Raw genomic sequence first — 12,706 nt, 5'->3', positions numbered from 1 at the left:
TGGTTCTTCAGCAGTTCTTCAGCGGTTCTTTGGGGTGGTTAAGGTGCTATATAGCACCGCTACCTTATAAAGAACCAGTAAAGCACCTGTATGGTTCTTCAGCGGTTCTTCAGTGGTTCTTCAGCGGTTCCTTGCTGTGGTTAAGGTGCTATATAGCACCACTGCCATACAAAGAACCTGTTAAGCCTCTGTATAGTTCTTTAAAGGTTCTCTAACTCTCTTATTCTCTTAGTTTAGTTGGGGAAAGGATTAAAAACAACATTAAATTACAGTGTATTTTCTAAACATAACCTGGTTCTCAACCTTTTTGTCCCCAAGCCCCTCTACACTGTTAGTGAATAAGGGTGTAAGTTGGATTGCTATAACTATTTGAGTCTGATTACTTCGTCTTTCTGCGAATTGCTCTCAATATTATAGTAGGCTACACTCAACTGCTCAAATATCTCACTTTCGGCCAAAGGATAATTTCTCTTTAAGGACCCCGTGACAGACGGTTTTTTTTTTCTGACGTCATGACTCAAGTGACTTTCTGGAGTTTTCTGCTCGGCCGCCATTTTCTTTCCCCTGGACTCGGATGAAATAAGGTAGGTTGGAAATGTTTTAATTAATATACTCGAAAATGCAAAGGTTGAACATGTGTTTTAGCGGTTTAGAGTTAATTAGCGTTGTTTGTGAACATGAATACTAACGAAATCGTAACTAACCGAATTTTTGAATTTTCGCGGCCTGCAGTAACGTTATAAAGGTTAGCGCTAATTGAATATTTCTATTCTATACAAGATGTTGCATTACTCGTTTTATTCTATAGAAATGTATTGTTGTAGTGTTTGGACCATGTAAATATGTCTCTAAATAATTTTTAAAAGAAACGTCTCCTTTACCGTGTAAGCAGCGCGTGCTATTTGAAATGATGCGGGCAGGAAGTGCGTGGGGAGCGGGTGAGACGCTCGAGTCGAGGCTGAGGGGATCCTCGCATTACAATTATTGAGTTTAGGTTTTTAAAGTAATGTTTGTCAGTTCTTTTATTTGTCTTTTTCACGTTAGCTCTGATTTGTTCAACCAAAATGACGAAGAAAGTGTGTGAGTAAAGACATATTTAAGGCTTAACGTTACTTCATTTGACTAGTGCGAGGTGTTTTTTTTTGTAGAATGAAATGGCTGAGTATTTACACTACTAATTAATTACTTGCACTGCAGCAAACAAGTTTTTTTTTTCCATTTATAAAGACTGATTCCCCTCCCCCTTTTAGGATCTAAAGCTCCTCAATGTTTGACGACTAAGGACACTTTGCAATAACTTTACATGGTAAGTAATTTCTATAAAAACGGCTATAATTGTTAATAGATAATATGAATTACCAGTGTTGGACATGTTTGAATAAAATCCATCTAATGCTGTCTATTGACTTGAATGTCATCCTCATTAACAAACTTTAGACTAAGAATTATCCATTCCAAAACATTCATCAACTCCCTCTTATGCCATCTCAAATGCATGCGACTTTTTTTCTTGTTGTTTTGTATTAATTATTTTTTTTTTTTTTTTGACAGTAGCCATTGACATTAAATTAATCACAGTTCCAGCTAAAAATCTTTACTGTTCTACTGAAGAAAAAAAGTCAACTTGGATGGCCTGATGGTAAGTAAATTAACAGCTAGCTTTCATTTTTCGTGAAATATCCCTTTAATCAAGAATGATTAAATATATTAGGGTGTAAAGCTAATTTATTAATTGATGCATGTCTTATTTTCAGACTTATAATTATATATTATAAATTCATAATTTTAAATGAAACCAATGACTGATTCAGATGCATTTCTTAATTACAAATCTGTAGTATTTTAGCACTGACGAAGGCCTGTGTGCTGAAACGCATTGGAAAAATAAAGAATTGATTTTTTTTTTTAGCTCCTTTTTATTTATTTATTTATTTATTTGATCCCTCAATGCCACAAGTGTTGCTGGTATTGTCCATAAATATATTAATTGCAAATTTGGCCAGTCATTAATATGAATTATTTTCTTTTTCTTGTCCTTTGCTATTGCATATCTGCAAAAATTTGATTTCCTATTACAGATTATTGTGCTTTTTTTTTAATTAAGAAAATTAATCACAATTGCTTTATCACAGGCTGAAAACATTCACCTGAGAGAAAGTCCTGAAGACCTCATCAAGGAGTACTTTCTGAGTTGAACGTAAGAACGTATTTTGGTTTATTTTCAGAAAAATAAGTCTAAATTTGTGTATTTTGTAGTTATGCTAGCAAAAGGTGACCGAATTTGTTTTTTTTATGTTTACTATTAGGATAACCAGACAGATGATTGAGGAGCAGCTCACCATGGCAATGTTCATTATTTGGAAGGAGGGGAGAACTTCATGAACCATCTGCTGACATTGAGGGAGTTAAAGTTTTGAATCAACTTACTTCAGTTACATCAGCTTGTGCCCTGCTTCTAGGTATGACATACATCATCAACCTGGCTTGTCCGAAACCACTTTGATTTACTTTGTATGTATATGTTAGAGCTGCACAATTTATCGTAGAAAGGTCGCAATCTCGATTCAAACACCCACGCGATCCTACTTTATTAATGACAATGATTCGCCTGCGTCTGTTAAACCTTTGACAAAAACATTCAGTGTTCATGCTGCCACTGATCCAGAGACAGCAGTTTTGAACCACACTGTAGTTATTCAAGGATTTGGTTATTTGATTTCTTTCACAAATATTAAAATTATCACATAAGTAATAAGACAAAAGGATATAAACACTGGACATCAGACAGCGATCAAAATAGAGAAAATCGAAACTAACATGATGCTTCAAATAACTGTTGTATATAAATTACCTTGTTAAGCCACTAGGTGGCAACCAGTGACATTGTCATTGAATCATTCATTCAATAGATTGGATAAGGTTAAACCCTGATTCATCCAGTAGTGAAACAAGTATTTATTAATGAGCCATTAATATATTCAAAACCATTTTTTAAAAATAATTCATTCAAATTAAACATTTTCCGGCAATTAGAGTCCAGCTATTAATATTTTGCTAGAACTAGTAAAATAAATGTAATTTTTAGTTGTCTATTTAGAATCGTGGGAGAATTGCGATCTCTATTTGAAACCAAAAAATCATGATTCTCATTTCATCCAGAATCCTGCAGCTCTAGTGTATGTCTCGTACAAATGTGAAGTTGTATGAATATCCAGATTTGTGCAAGGGTAATCACCTTTAAAGGATTAGTTTACCCAAAAATGAAAATTCTGTCATTAATTACTCACCCTCATCATTGGAGGAACAGAAACCTCTCAGACTTCATCAAAAAGATCTTAATTTGTTTTGAGTTCAGAAAAAGCATACGCATAAAATACGAAGTATACTTTGGGCTTTACACACAGTAATGAATGTTTAAAAAGCAAAACAAAAAAGTATTGGGTAAAAGCATCCCCCATGTTATGTTAACCTGATGATGTTATTTTGTTTAAAGGCCTACAGTTGGAAGCAGCTGTTCTCCTCTTGCCTGCACTGTTCAAGGTGGACCTGGGGTTGCTGTTTGACATTGAGGTGAGCCATGAACAGTTGACTACAGTGTGTGAAGCACAATCTAATCAAAGCACGACACTTATTGCACATTTTGTTATAATTTAGCTTATAAGGTTTGCCTTTCAAATAAATATGTGAAGATGGTTAATGCTATTATCCCCTCTTCTCCAGGGCCATGCTCAGACCAGCCCTCCTGTCATCCCAACACCTAAGATAGTGCCTGAAGCCTGCGGGAGGATCATCTCATGCAGTATGACCACATTTTGTTCACGTTGGATGGCCAGTTAATCACAGAGTAGAGTGAGGACGTCTTGATGGCACTGGGCCTCCTCCTATGTGTATATTTTGCGTTTGGAATCGAATCCAATCCAGTGCCCTAAAGGACTGAAAAAGACACTGATCTTTTTGAAGTATGTTGTTTTGAAATTGAAGTATGCAGTCGGACTTCCAGGCACTGTAAAATGAGTGTACAACTCAATCTGTGAGTAGACTTTTGGAGTCAATACTCTCTCTTGCTCCCTTTCTTATGGTTTAAGTTCCAGTTTTCTATATTTTTTTTTGAAATCCCGAAGGACAAAAAAGAAACTGCAGGACTTCAGAGCATAACTCAGTATGTAAAAACAGGACTATTGTCTTCAAAAATGTACATATTTCAAGCTTGTTGCATTATTTTGTATGTGTATAAAAGGGGAGTATAATGTGAGTTTATTTGCTGCTGAAAGAAATAAATTAAAAGGTTTTGAAAGTGTAATGTATTTTGTTTTTCAGTAAGCATTTAGTACATGATTTTGAATCTTTGAAGTCATGATTTGGTAAGAAATTATTAATTATCGTTCATAAAAGTGTAATTTAGAAGCATATTGACTCATCTACAGTAGTACCTGGCATGATAACAGGCCCTGCTAGCTCAAAAAACAATATATGGCACCTCTAATTTGACAAATGTGCTAGAAAACTTTAAGAATAGGTGCTATATAGCACCAGAAAAGGTTCCCCTATCATAACGAGCCAAAGAACCACTGCTGGTACTATATGGCACCTCTTATGGTTCTATATAGCACCATACGACAAGGTGCCATATAGCACCTTTAAAGATAGGTGCTATATAGCACCAAAAAAGGTTCCGCTATGATTACGAGCCAAAGAACCATTTTTGGTGCTATATAGCACCATTTTTCTTTAGAGTGTAGTTTAGACTCTGAAGTAGGAGCTAATTTAGTTCCCCTAAAAGGAGTTCCTAGATCTAAAATCGTTCCTAGTTCCTACAGTACAAACAAAGCAAAATCTGGGTACTTTCTAGGTTCTAGGAACTATTACAAGGTGGGAAAGCCCCTTATGGTTTGAAACTCTGGAGAGCAATTAATAATGTTCAAGGCAACAAAGACGACTAATATCCCTCCAGAGTTCTCTGTTCTTCTTCTCTCTTCTTCTTCAGGTAGTGACAGATAGCTTCATATCTCCAGGTATTTGATGCAGTAATCCAGGAAGGTGGACAATGATGATGTCAGAGATCAAATTTGAGTAAGGAATAACAACATTTTATTCAGAACAGGCAAACTGATTACAATGGGTATAAGTCTGATCACAAAAATATCAAGAAATATAAGTAAACCAAGTAAGTATGCAGGTTGCTGAAGTAAATAGACTTCAAGATAAAATTTGCTATCTTTGCTAATTTGTTAACTTTAATTTTTCTCCAGCTGCTTTAACTGTGTTTCTAACGCACATAGTTATAACAAAATGGACTGTAATAAGTATCAAATATTACATACACTGTATTCTTAAATTACAAAAATTACTTTAATTTGTCATTTATGTCATAATACTTAAGATAACAGCTGAGCTGTTAATTTAGAGATAATTCTACAGAGTTTGGACTACAATTTAAATAAAAAAACCCTGAAAAAAATCTGTTATTTTCTGTAAAATTAGTAGTTTTACCTCTCGTGCTGATTGGATAGGCAATTTGAATGTGTTCCTCTCAAACTTTGTTGTTGCTAGCATGTTTTAACAAAATGCTAATATGAATTAACATGTAGCATGAATTATGTTTTAGAATTTTGCTAGCAAGAATTAACATTTTGCTAGCATGTTTACCACATTGCTAGCATGGTTTATCATTTGTTTCTAATATGAATTTGCATGTTTTAGCACATTGCTAACATGAGTTAGCATGTTGTTTTAACATGTTAACATGTTTTATCACACTGCTACCATGATTAATATATGGCTAGCATGAATTTGCATGTTTTTGCTCATTGTTAACATGAATTAGCATGTTGCTAACATGTTTTGCCACGTTGCTAACATGATTTAGATACTTGGTGGACGAAGCTTTACTCCATCCACCTTATTTTCCAGGTAAGAGCGGGCGCGGCCATTTGTACATTAAATGTGTCTGGCTTCCGGTGTCATTCGGTGTCAGTTGGAGGAAAGCTGCTCTCTCCACATCTGTCCCTCCATGCCAGTCAATTATGCTGCCAAAGTAAGGGAAGCTATCCACTTCCTCTAGTGCCTCCTCTCCAAGCGTGATGGGCATTGCACTGACTGTGCTGATCTTTAGTACCTTGCTTTTCTCTCTATTGATGTTGAAGCCCAGACTTACTGAGGTATCCGCAACAGTGCTGGTCGTTTCCTGCATCTGTTGTTGGGTGTGAGAGAGCATCATCTGTCAAAAAGAATTTGATAGGCCTACATGGTAAATGCTAATATTATTAAACAGACTAATGTATGAGCGATTCTGACCTGAACAGTATTGTGAATCCAGTCCTGGTGCTGATCACTAGTTCCTGATCAACCTAAATAAGAACATAATGATATAGTAACACATACATGGAACAAAACCTGTTTCCATGTATATCTAGTTCATTTTAATATATATTTTAATATATCTATGTAGTTTGTATATATTTCTGTCATTAAAGGATGACAATGTCTTGCATTTCTGAAGAATTTGACCATTATGGAGTATCTGAGTATGAGAATATTGTGAAATGGAAAAACTTGACCCATGCCATCATACTATAGCAAAACCCAACAAACCTGAAAAAGCAGTAGGAGGTCAGCTCTTCCTTCCTTTTTTTATTTATTTTTTTTTATTTTATTTTTTTATTTTTTGCTTTATTTAAATGGTATTTAAATCTAATGATTATATTTACATACTACAATTAACTGGTCAAAGTTACAAGATAAAATATATTTGAATTACTGAATAAAAAAACAGACTTATAAAAATGATGATCTTTTTGCAGCATATATTGAATTTGTATCAATTAAATGACTGACAGCAAAGTTAGAAACTATTAAATATCAACAAAAGATTCATCAAATGGAGATATTTACTTATAATTATAACATTTACTTATTATATTTATTTATAATGACTTCACACCCAATATAAACTACAAAGAAAGTACATGATGATGAAACAGAAAAATGATGAAATCATCTGCAAAAATAAATGTCCACAATGGAGAGGATGTAGCCCATACAGTTTAAGTTCCTCTTTACTGACTATATAAGGTGAACTAGTAAGACTCTTGAATATATTCTCTCAGACACAACAAGTGAGAGTTGAAGATCGACTGAGACAATGGAGACACAAAGGATCCTCATGAGGAGTTTGGCTGTTGTGTTCATTGCATCTGTGATCTGGACTATAACAGGTAAAGTGCTTTAAACTGTTTGTATATTATTCTGTCTGATGAAACGATGCAGAATATTGAGGTTTACCTTGTTCTTCAGTCTCAGCACATGCACCACAGAAGTTTAGCACATGCTGTAAGGCCGTCTCCACAGTAGAGTTGACTGATCCAGTCATCGGTGTCAGGATGCAAAAACAAAGTCTTCCATGTGTGATGGCCGTCATGTAAGAACCACAGTTCCTCTAAAGAAAACATGTCATGATTAAAGATTAACAGCATTTGATGTTATATATCTGTTTTCAAATGTTTTTCATTCTCTATGACAGCTTTAAGACTAAACGAGGAAATTTCTGCATTGATCCTAGCCAACCATGGGTGAAGGAGAAAGTTATGCAGTTTATGTAAGTTAAACCCAACAATCGCAGCATAATTTGTAACAACACAAAAAGCTTATAAAGTGTTTACATATTTAGAATAATATTAATCTTTTTCTTTATCTTTTTTTTCCTTTTTTTTACAGCAGAGCTCAAATAATCAAAAGCCAGACTTCCACGCCACCACCAGCATCATCTATCAGTGAGCACACTCATGTGACAGGATCTACCCAATCAACTGAGAGCTCATGAATCATGAACATCTGAAAGTAAACTCATAATGAGAACACATCTTGAAGTAGTTACGCATTTTGAAACTATTTTTAAAGTTGAAGAGAATTTGCTGTTGTATTTTGAAAATATTTAAAGTGACGGTTAGTAAATAATGTGTATTTAAATTGAATATTTAAAATGTTGTCATACATATCATGTAAAGAAATTTGGCAGTAACAAATCAGTTCTTATTTATTCAATTTATTCAGAAATTGAATTATAGTGAATTTGTTTTAGAACAAATGTATTGAAATAAAATATTAGCATATATTATATTTCACATTGAAATATATTTCATTCAGTGTACTGGAAATGGACTTGTGTCATGAACTCCTGTGTGAAGAAGTGTGACGCAAGTCTGAGTGAATTTCAAACTGATTTGTATGAAAACAAACCTGAATTTTTTTTATTATTCAAAAGAACGAGTGCTCTCTGAAACTACAAATAATAAAACAATAACCAGCCGCTTCTGGTTTTGCATGTGGTTGATGTTTCTGAATGTGTGCAAGAGGTCCTCTGTCAGGAATGAAGACACTTCTTTCTCTTTAACCTCTTTATTCTTCTCAATATCCTGTCTTGAAAAATACCATATAAAAGGACTTGAGTCATTCTAAACAGAAACTAGCCTGCAGACATCTTCTTCTTTTGGTTTTCTGAATATTTTACGCAAACATCATGCACCTCTGCTGGAAATTTGATGATACGTATTGTGTGTATTACTGCAATTTGATACATTTGACTTTTTTTTTTAAATATATTTATACTCAGATTTTGCAATTAAGATCCATTTAATTCACACCAACATGCTTTCAAAATCTGTAGTCTGACCAAAAATGAAAATGTTGTCATCATTTACTCAACATTCTTGTGTCAATGGAAGTCAATGGGAAACGAAACTATTTGACAGAGACTGGATGGTACAACCCTAATATTAATATGGCATCTTAATATGATGCTTATGTATTGATAGACAAACAACAAAAAAAAACTCATAACATGATCATCTTTTCTCCAGGTCTGAAGAAGATAGAGGACTGAGCAAATGGAGGCAAATCTATATCAGTCTATTAAAAGAGAATATATATTATGTTTATTTAACCAAAACAAGTACCATAAGATTAGAAAAAAATTTGAATACTTCATAAGAGCAATAAAAAAAAGGATATTTTAAACAGAAATATCAGGCTTCTGAAATGTATGTTCATTTCCATCCACTCAATACTTAGTTTGGCCTCCTTTTGCATGAATTACTGCATCAATGTGGCGTGGCATGGAGGGAATCAGCCTGTGGCACTGCTCAGGTGTAATGGAAGCCCAGGTTGCTTTGATAGCGGCCTTCAGGTCATCTGCATTGTTGGGTCTGGTGTCTCTCATCTTCTTCTTGACAATACCCCATAGATTCTCTATGGGGTTCAGGTCAGGCGCGTTTGATGACCAGTCAAGCAGTAACACCATGGTCATTGAACCAGCTTTTGGTACCTTTGGCAGTGTGGGCAGGTTTCCTGCTGGAAAATTAAATCAGCATCTCCATAAAGTTTGTCAGCAGAAGGAAGCATGAAGTGCTCTAAAATTTCCTGGTAGATGGCTGTGTTGACTGTGGACTTCAGAAAACACAGTGGACCAACACCAGCAGAAGACATGACAGGCCAAATCATCACTGACTGTGGAAACTTTACATTGGACTTCAAGCAACATGGTTTCTGTGCCTCTCCACTCTTCCTCCAGATTCTGGGACCGTTATTTCCAAATGAAATCCAAAATTTACTTTCATCTGAAAAGAGGACTTTGGACGACTGAGCAACAAGTCCAGTTCTTTTTCTCCTTAGCCCAGGTAAAACGCTTCTGACGTTGTCCTTGGTTCAGAAGTGGCTTGGTACGTGGAATGTGACAGTTGTAGCCCATTTCCTGAAGACGTCTGTGTGCGGTGGCTCTTGATGCACTGACTCCAGCTTCAGTCCACTCCTTTTGAAGCTCTCCTAAATTCTTGAATCGGCTTCACCTGACAATTTTCTCAAGGCTGTGGTCATTTCTTTCACTTGTACACCTTTTCCTACCACATTTTTTTCTTCCAGTCAACTGATTGTAGAGGGTCTTGATGATCGTCTTCTGGACAACTGTTAAGTCAGAAGACTTTCCTATGACTGCTTTTGAGATTACTGACCTAAGTATTTATACCCTGAGAATGGTAATTTAATAGAACTTGAAATTAAATATTCTAATAATTTGAGATACTGTTTTTTTATTTTTATTTTGGTGAGCAGCAAGATGTAATCATGAAAATGAAAGCAAAAAAAGTCTGGAAATATTTTACTTTATGTCTAATAAATCTAGAATATACTTAAGTTTTACTTTTTAAATTAAATTACATAAAAAAATTAAAAAAAAAGATTCATGATATTCTAATTTATTGAAATGCACCTGTATTGCGCCATCTAGTGGAGTAGGTCATGAAATGTATCAGCCAAATAAAGTGTCAACCCGTTTTTACTTGGCTAGCAACTAAACAAATGAAACATGTTATGGGATTCATAAACAGACAAAGAAAAAAAAACAGAAATAAACATGAAGCAAGAAACCACTATGTACACACATCCCCAAACAAGATGTTAAAAAACAAAAGGGGGAATATTGGGAAGTTATATTATATTAAGGTAACTCTAGGCTACAAGTATCTATAATATACTTTAACATGACACAGTTTCTCAAAATAAATAAAAAAAAATAATAATAAAAAAATAACATAGGGCCTACTCTAGCAGTTCCATGTAGCCTAACACACACACACACACACACATTGTAATACCATGGTACTTTTAGTGTTTTCGTGTACTGTCAGTGAGGTACTCTGTGGCCAGAAACTGTATTATGCGTGCAATCTGCCAATCAACATACACTTGCGTTGGCTGAACATCTAATGCAAATGGCACACTTAACCAGAAATACTTCAGGATATTCTAAGTCGTCATCTGGTTGGTTGAATTCTACAAGATGTTCAGGAGCTGTATGTGTGTCGCGTTCTTTAAAGGTCATCAGGAAACAAATGCCGTGACTCCTGAACTTTGTTGTTGCTAGCATGTTTTAACACAATGCTAACATGAATTAACATGTTTTAACACATTGCTAGCATGTCCTAACACATTGCAAACAGTAATTAACACATATTAGCATGTTTTAACACATTACTAACATGAATTAGCATGTTTTGCTAACATGTTTAACAGGTAACTAACATAACTTAGCATGTTTCTAATGTTTTTTCACATTGTTAACACGAATTAGCATGTTGCTAGCATGTTTTACCATGTTGATAACATGATTTAGATACCGGTAGATAGATACTTGGTGGAGGTTTACTCCATCCACCTTATTTTCCAGGTAAGAGCAGGCGCGGCCATTTGTAATTTGAATGTATCTGGCTACCGGGGTCATTCGGTGTCAGATGGAGGAAAGCTGCTCTCTCCACATCTGTCCCCCATTCCTGTCAATTATGCTGCCAAAGTAAGGGAAGCTATCCACTTCCTCTAGTGCCTCCTCTCCAAGCGTGATGGGCATTGCACTGGCTGTGCTGATCTTTAGTACCTTGCTTTTCTCTCTATTGATGTTGAGGCCCAGACTTACTGAGGTATCCGCGACAGTGCTGGTCGTTTCCTGCATCTGTTGATGGGTGTGAGAGAGAAGGGCCAGGTCATCGGCGATCATATTGTCAGTTGCAAACCAGATTGCAACATTACGTATCATCTTAGAGCAGTGGCTGGAGTGGAACTCGCCTCTCTATGTCAGTTTCATAGACTATAAGAAGGTGTTTGACAACATGGATAGACAGACCCTCTGATACTGAGACACCAGCAGCGTGGACAACTGCATCTCTCAGATAATGTTACACAATAAAATAAAAGATGACATACATATAGTAGGGTATTGTGTCTAAATAAACAGTTTTAAATACTGACGGTTATTGTTAAGTTAAACTAAATTAGCTCAATTTTCTTCACAAAACTGGCATCCGTCTATTGTAATGCAGGTGGAAATTAATTTAATCTACTAATCGGAGCAGACTGTGACTATTAGACTATTAGAGTGATTCTATAAAAGCTTTGACCCCTCAATGAAGGTCTATGAGAGTTTAGGAGATTTTCATAGTTTTGATCTTCCGTTTAATGAAAACCTTAATTCGGATCAGTTAAAAAAGATCACTAGTTCCTGATCAACCTTTATAAGAACATGATACAGAAACACATTACTGGATACACAGAACAAAACGTGCTTCCATGTATATCCAGTTCATTTTAATATATATTTTCTATATTTCTGTCATTAAAGGATGACAATGTCTTGCATTTCTGAAAAATATGACAGTTATGGAGAATCTGAGTATGAGAATATTGTGAAATGGAAAAAACTTGACCCATGTGATCATACTAACTAGCAAAACTACCCAACAAACCTGAAAAAACAGTATGAGGTCAGCTCTTCCTTCCTATTTTGCTTCATTTAAATGGTATTTAAATATAATAATTATATTTAAATATTATAATTAACTGGTCAAAGTTACAAGATAAAATATATTTGAATCACTGAATAAAAAAAAATGACTATATTGGAATATTAAAATGATATCTTTTTGCAGCATATATTGAATTTGCATCAATTAAATGACTGACAGCATGATTAAATATTTTTTATTCATCAAACGGAGATCCCTCATCTATATTTATATAATAATTTACACTTACTATGACAAATGACTTTACACCCAATATAAACTACAAGGAAAGCATATGATGATGAAACAGAAAAATTATGAAATCATCTGAAAAAATAAATGTGCACAATGGAGAGGATGTAGCCCATACAGTTTAAGTTCCT

The 12,706-nt window shown here is 34.9% G+C and overlaps 1 long non-coding RNA gene across 1 annotated transcript; it reads left to right on the top strand.

The window, feature by feature from the left end:
• The first annotated feature begins 524 nt into the window (after positions 1-524).
• LOC137014132 (uncharacterized) lies at positions 525-2,370 on the top strand. The gene is made up of 5 exons (XR_010893807.1): positions 525-584; positions 1,251-1,306; positions 1,552-1,639; positions 2,133-2,197; positions 2,307-2,370. It is a non-coding gene; the product is annotated as an uncharacterized lncRNA (long non-coding RNA).
• The last annotated feature ends 10,336 nt before the right edge of the window (positions 2,371-12,706 follow it).

This window comes from Chanodichthys erythropterus, chromosome 23 (assembly GCF_024489055.1).
Source record: "Chanodichthys erythropterus isolate Z2021 chromosome 23, ASM2448905v1, whole genome shotgun sequence".
In the NCBI taxonomy this organism is placed as follows: Eukaryota; Metazoa; Chordata; class Actinopteri; order Cypriniformes; family Xenocyprididae; genus Chanodichthys; species Chanodichthys erythropterus.
This window is presented reverse-complemented; position numbering and strand designations above follow the sequence as displayed.